The following is a 7500-nucleotide window of genomic DNA, read 5'->3' as shown; positions in this document are numbered from 1 at the left end:
TCCCCGATCGACGTCGTTGAAAAACGATCGAAAAGTATGTCACCCCCGCGCGTTCGATTGACAGCTGTTACTACTTTTGATTTTCTTTTCGTATCGTCGAAAAGCGAAATACACTACTCCACTCCAGTTAACCGTGAAACTGAAACTAAACGAAACGAAACAAAATGAAACGAAACGAAACGAAACGAAACGAAACGAACGTTCAGAATGTCGATCGAAAACGAGCTTTTGGGACTCCTCCCTCTCCTCCTCCTCCTCCTTCTCTTCCTTCTTCGTTTCCTCCCTCACCTGCCCCCTCCCCCTTCTCCTCCCTTATTCGCCTTTGTGTACGTACGAGCGACGTTGATTTTCCTGACGGATAAACGACGAGAGCATGAAATTCGACGCGCATCAGACCGCCCTCCTTTCACTTCTACAACCATGTGTCTTTCTCTCTCACTCTCTCTCTCTTTCTCTCTTTCTCTCTTTCTCTCTCTTTCTCTCTCTCTCCTTTCGGAGTTCCGTTTCACGCGCCGACGATTAGCGCGATTATTAGGGGACGACGGTCGGAACATTGTGTTAGTTCGTTCGTGTATCTTTGTATGTATGACTCTATGCATGTGTTTGTATGTATTTTTGTGAAGAGAGAGAGAGAGAGAGAGAGGGAGAGAGAGAGAGAGAGGGAGAGAGAGAGAGAGACTTTTCGAATAAGAAAAGAGCATTTCCCTCTGACGAAGATAATGATCATCATGTATCAACTATTTTTCTTTCATCCCTTTTATATACGTACATACGTACGTATATATGTATACATACACAATACACGTATATATAACAATACATATTGTATGTTTTGTAAATGTATATATGTAGCGATATACATTTAAGTGTATATACGTAGAGAGTTGTCCCAAACGGTAAAAGTGTCCATCAGGATTATCGCAGAGATCTAAGTGATATTTTCGAGAGAAAAAGAGAAAAAAAAAAAGAAAAAAGAAAAAAAGAAAAAAGAAAAGAAAAGGAAAAAAAGAAAAAAGATCCAGAGATCCCGTCAATTTCGTTTTAGTAATGGAAAACGGGAGATGGGATTACGGTGAGAGGAACAAAGATGGATCTACTTCAAGAAAATTCATCCATTTTTTGACTTATATCTTTTGTCGATGGGGGTCATACATGGGGATAAAACTGAATGTTATCGCGTTCGAATGATCATTCTAAGATTATCTTTACGATCGTACTGTTTTTCTCTTTCTTTTTTTTTCTTCTTCTTGTTCTTCTTCTTCTTCTTCGTCTTCGTCTTCGTCTTCTTCTTCTTTTTATAAATATGTAATACGTAATAGTTCGAAAAAAAAAGAAAAAAAAAAAAGAAAAAAAATAAAAAGGAAATGTATTTCGAATTTTATAAATTAATAAACAACGAATCACTTGCACTTCATTTCAAAATATTTCAAAATGTGTGCCTGCCTAGTCCGTTTCTCGGACGCGCGTAATCATCGCTCGGTGTGTTACATCGAGAATTATTTTTTATTTCTTTTTTTTTTTTTTTTTTTTTTTTTTACTTTTCCCCCGTCCGTGAATCCCCGGTCGTAATCTGACGATATTCTTCGACTGTCATTCCTGCCGAAGAATTATTCTAACGAAGCAAACGGGATTGGGGGACGGAATACATTTCGGATTGTAAATATTCTCCCCGTAGGAAAATACGAAAGAGAGAAAAAAAGAAAGGAAACAAAAAAAAAGAGAGAGAGAGAGAGAGAGAGAGAGAAGAAAAAAGGAAAGAGGAATGGAAAAAAAAAAAAGAGAGATGAAAAGAAAAATCATATTAATGGATAAAAATGTCCGTCTCTCTGATTTAAATCAAAAGTAATCATACACGACGACTTCTTCGGTCAAATTATTTTTAAATAAATAGAGTTGAGTAATAATTTTGTTATCGAGAGAGAGAGAGAGAGAGAGAGAGAGATACAACGCGTTCATAGGAATAAACATTCGGAAGATGTTACTCTTGAATTTTTTTTCGATGTACATACGTCGAGCAAAGATTTTATTACTGTCGTTTGTGCACGGACGGATAGATAAAACATTTTGAATATTTCATTGGAACGAATAGTTGTTCTTTTCGATCTTAAACTCGAAATGCATTTTTTTGTTCTTCTCCTCGGAAATTATTGATTACGAATTAATTAAAAAAAAAAAAAAAAAAAAAAAAAAAAAAAAAAAAAAAAAAAAAAAAACAAAGAAATAGGAAAGAAAAGAAAATATAGAAAATAAATTCATAAAGAGACAATTAAAAAAATCCTCTCAAATTGATTTATCGCTTTATTAACCGCGTTAACGTTTAAAACTTTTCGAAAGAGGTATGGTTAGTTAAATTCAAATCTAATTGAGAATATACGATGAGTATCCGTTCCGACGTTTTTCTATAACAAAAAAAAAAAAAAAAAAGAAAAATCGTCAAATTCCATAAAAAAATTCTGGCGTACACATTTCCTGGGGACATATCTATTCCCCTGTGTATAAATAAATTAATAAAAAAGAAAAGAAAAAAAAAAAAAAAAAGAAAAATTCAATCGAGGTACCAGGCATCCTTTTCCGTTCTTTTTTTTTCTTTTTTTCTTTATTTTTTCTTTTTACATCCTTTTTTTTTTTTACGTATATTTAATGATAGGCAACGCGTATTCTATCTACACGTACGTATACATAAAAAAATAAATGAAAAAATCGATCGAGGTAGTACCAGCCATATTTTTCTTTTTCTTTCTCCATTTATTATTATCATCATTATTATTATTTTTTTTTTTTTTCTTTTTTTTTCCATCTCTTTTACTCATATCTACAAATATATATACACGTAGTTATATATTTATTATCTTATACATACATACATACATACATACACACACGCATACACGCAAATATACATAGATACATATATACGTATTACATGCGAATAAAATATCTATTATTTTATCAAGTTCGAAGGATCGTCGTTTTTTGATGATGATTTGCAAATGAAGAAAAAAAAAGAAAAAGAAAAAAAAAGAAAAAAGAAAGAAAGAAAAAAAAGAAAAGAAGAAAAAAAAATCGTTTATCGCGTAAAAATTGAAAAGAGCGTACAATGCGTTCACGAATAATAATGAACGATAACGAGAGAAGGAGTTGATGGTTGAGAAGAAGAAGGTGGAGGAGGAGAAGGAACATGAGATTCTTGGACGACGCTCAGAAAAAGGAATCTTTCGTTCAACTTTCTCCCACCTCAGCTCATTTCACCCCATCCCATCCCAAATCCCATTCCCATCTGACCTCCTTCCTTTCGCATCTTACGCGTTAGTCGAGGTCAGGAACAAACAAACGACTACGGGCTTCCTTCTTTACCACACACGTGTCGCGCTTTCTTAACATCCGGAGACGACGATCCCCTCCCCCCTGCTCCTCCCCATCCCTCCCCACTGTTCTCCTTTCACTCGAGACGGATCTTCTTTACCCTCTAAAAAAAGAACAGAATAGAAAAAAAAAAAAAGAGCCCTTCGTCTTTTTTCGATACCACGGATCAGAGACAGATAACACACGGAGAGATTATCTGATTGTATTGTCGAAGTAAGTTACATTTACATCTGTGAAAATTTTCTTATCACCCTCCTTCCTCCCACTCTTCCTTCACCTTCCACCCTCCCCTCTTCACAAATATGTATATATATATATATATATCATTCTTTTCTCTGCATATATATTTAAATGATAAGACGACATAAGATGACATTTTTGTAAAAATAAAAAATAAAAAGAGAAAAGAGGAGGTTACACTTTCTTCGTCTCTCTTTCGTTAATAATAGTATCCATAAAAGTGAGAGAGGAAAAAAAGATTAAGGAGGTGGGAGCATTGAATCTACCTAGTTACTCATGGATTATATTTTTATTTTATCGATGGGGTAAAGGTAAAAGAGGGAAGGGGTGAGTACGTGTACATGTATATACATATATATATATGTGTGTGTGTATGTGTGTATCTCTTTCGTCTGAATAACTTGTTACCTACAATACTTTTGACCCTTTTCTCTTTCGTACTTTTTTCTTTTTTTTTTTTTTTTTTTTTATACTCTTCCCGCGTTATATTTATGTTGATCGATCGTTTATACGAGAAAGAGAGATAGATAGAGAAAGAGAGAGAGAGAGAGAGAGAGAGAGAGAGAGAGAGAAATTTGCTTCGTTCGTATGTAAATAAATTTCTATTACATTCGACGTAGCAGAACGACGGGCCCGACAACCATAAGGAAGAAGAGAGGGTGGTAATGTACATATGTAGTGGAGGTGGTGATGGTGATGTTGGTGGCAGTAGTAGTGGAGGAGGACGAGGTGGAGAAGGTTGAGCTGAAGGAAAGGAAGTGGTGGTGGTGGTGGTGGTGGTGGTGGTGGTGTTGGTGGTGGAGGTGAAGGTGGAGGTGGAGGGAGGAGGGCGTCGTGCATCGTTTTAACTTCGACCGAGGTGGTTCTACGCGCATAGCAACCAGCGGGTTTTAGCACTATAAATAAAAGGCGGATACGCGTTTATCGAAAGAGGAAGAAAGTACGTATTTACGTACGTACGTACATACATACATACATACATACATACATACATACATACATACATACATACATACATACATACATACATACATACCTACATACATACATACATACATACATACATACATACATACATACATACATACATACATACATACATACATATATACATATATACATACATACATACATACATACGTAGTATAGTTTTCGCATGCTCGACCGACCGATCTTGAAGCTTTTCAATGTGCTTTAACATAACAGGGGTGGTTGATCGAAGATCGCTTCTTTTCTAATTCTTTTTTTCTTTTTCTTCTTTTTTTTTTTTTCTTTTTTTTTCTTTTCTTTTCTTTCTTTCTTTTTTTTTTTTTCCTTCAAACTTTGTAACATTATAAAAGTGCACGAGGAATAAATATAGGGATAAATAGAAGAACGTATTATTGGATAATTCTAACTTAATGTCTTCCTCGTACGTGAAAGTACTTAGAAAACGCTATTATATAGCGAATGAGAAAATTAGATCACGATTTGGATATAAGTGATATTGTTTTATATTTTTTTATCAATTATTTCTCTTTGGCAAATGCTTTATTTTTTTATTTTTTTTTATTTATTTATTTATTTATTTATCTTTCTTTGTTTGTTATTGTTTTTATTATTTTTTTCCCTTGTTTCTTTGTCTCCTTTCTTTTTCATTTTCGAACCTTTCAAAAGTCTCCTCGTATAGAACGAAAAATAAATAATAGAAGAAATTACGCGTGAAAACAATCGTTTTATCGAAAGGCTACATTGTTCGCATTGTCTCTTCGAATTTTTTTTTTTTTTTGCATAATTATCTTTAGATTACGTAATAATCGATAAAGATAAATGACACGAATGATAATTTCCTCTTTCAAAAAATAATACCAAGAATACGTAAAGCTGGAAAGGACGCTTTTTTTTTTTTTTATTACTTTTTTTTGTTTTTTCTTCTTTTGCTTTTTTTTTTTTTTTTTTTTTTTGCTACAACCGTAACATACTTCGCGTTTATCCTATTAAATATTTATAATAATTAATAAAAATTCGTTATCGTTATCTAAGTATTATCGTGAAGATTTTGTCGAATTTTCAAAATTTTCAATGGTCCTTTCGAGTTCTTCCCGGCTTCGTGGCCGAATAATTCTCCCTCCTATTGGAAGCGTGCAAGCACAAGCATGCAAAGGAAAATATCGTCGAGAAAGAGAGCGTTTATGAATTCGGAGCACGTTTCCATTGGGAAAGATCTTGTGCGTCTCGAAAAACGTTGCCAGGTTCGGGCACGTTTGTCGCTTATTCGCGGCATTATTTGTACGATGTCCCACTTCGAAAATTCGAATTCGAACGGATCGAGCGAGCAGGGTAAAGAGGGAGGGATCGAGTTTGATGTAGGTGAGATGGTAAAGGGGATTTTAAAACGTTTGAACATGTGTTCAAACAGACACGTAAATATAATATATTTTGGTGCATTTAATTACGTTAGAACGCATCCATTTACTATCAGATTTGTATCTTATATTTTTCCTACGAATAAATAACAATAATAATAATAATAATAATAATAATAATAATAATAATAATAATAATAATAATGATAAATAGATAAATAAAAAGAAAAAAAATATATATACTAATAAGTAAATAATTACAAAAATATATAATAATAAAAATACATTTAATACGTATATGTATATATTTACATGTGTGCGCGCGCGCCTGTGTATATGTTTACATATTTTCTCCTACAGATTGTTGTACGTTCAGTAAAAAAAAAAAAAAAAAAAAAAAAAAAATCATTCCATTTAATAACGATTTTATTTGTCGATTTAGATTTTATTTTATTAATAACAAAACTCGAAAAGAAAAAAAAAAAAAAAAAAAAAAAAAAAAAAAAAAAAAAAAAATTGTTCTTCGATTGTGCAATAAAATAACTTGCGTTAACTTTAAACGAACAACAAAGTCGTTTATCCATTTCGTGTGCATCGTTTTTTTGCGAGAGATAAAATTGGAATTTTTTTCTCTCTCTCTTTTTTTTTTCGTTTGCTTTTTTTTTCTCCCCTAATTTCCGCACACGAGAGAGTGTGTGTGTGTGTGTGTGTGTGTGCGTGGGGAGGGAGCGGGGGGGGGCGGAAGGTGGGAAAAAAATGTCGTTTGGAATTTAAGTATATTTCCTACGAGTGAAAATATTTGCCCGGGTTATACTATTATCGTGTGTTTAAATGTCCCGTTGTATTTTACTTCCTGAAATAATAGAAAAATTCCGTTCGTGCGTTAAAGTTTCGAAACGAACGAGACTCGATCGTTAAAGTCCTAGAGAGAAGAGAGAGATGGGGGTGATTTGAAGGGGGAAGGGGGAGGTAGGGGGAGGTGGTGGAGAGGACAGGGAGGGTTGGGGACGCAGGATTGGAAAAAGAGAGAAACCTAACCGCCGGACAATTTCAATTAATTTTTGCAATTTACTTTTTCAAATTTCTCACGTTAATACGCGATTTCTTTTCTATTTGTCTGTCCTTTTTCCCTTTCTTCATGTATATATATAATACATATATCTTCTTTTTTTTTTTTTTTTCTATGCACGTAGACAAATATTATCACTACAATCGTGTTCGTACGCACGCGTGAAAACGATCTCTCTCTCTCTCTCTCTCTTGTTTTTTTTTTCTTTTTTTTTTTTTTTTTTTTTAGAAATACTCTCCTAATATATATCAGACATTAGATGAAATTTTAATCGAATTCGTCGGACGATAATTCGGTTTTTTTTCATTTGAAAAATCTTTTTTTATAGATACTCTGCCTTAAAAGACTTTCGCCATTGCTTGTGAATTAAATGCACCTTTTCATTTTTTAAACAATTTCTTCTTTCTTTCTTTCTTTCTTTCTTTCTTTCTTTCTTTTCTTTTTTTTCTCCTTTTTATTTTTTCTTTTTGTACTCTTATTCCA

The 7500-nt window shown here is 33.3% G+C and overlaps 1 protein-coding gene across 1 annotated transcript in view; it reads left to right on the top strand.

The window, feature by feature from the left end:
• LOC118447960 (growth factor receptor-bound protein 14) overlaps window positions 1–7500 on the top strand; it is a 384299-nt gene that overhangs the window by 201222 nt on the left and 175577 nt on the right. The window lies entirely within an intron of this gene.

Source organism: Vespa mandarinia, chromosome 22, assembly GCF_050613455.1.
Source record: "Vespa mandarinia isolate Hongniang chromosome 22, ASM5061345v1, whole genome shotgun sequence".
NCBI lineage: Eukaryota > Metazoa > Arthropoda > Insecta > Hymenoptera > Vespidae > Vespa > Vespa mandarinia.
Note: the sequence above shows the minus strand (reverse complement) of the source record. Positions and strands in the feature narration are given on the sequence as shown.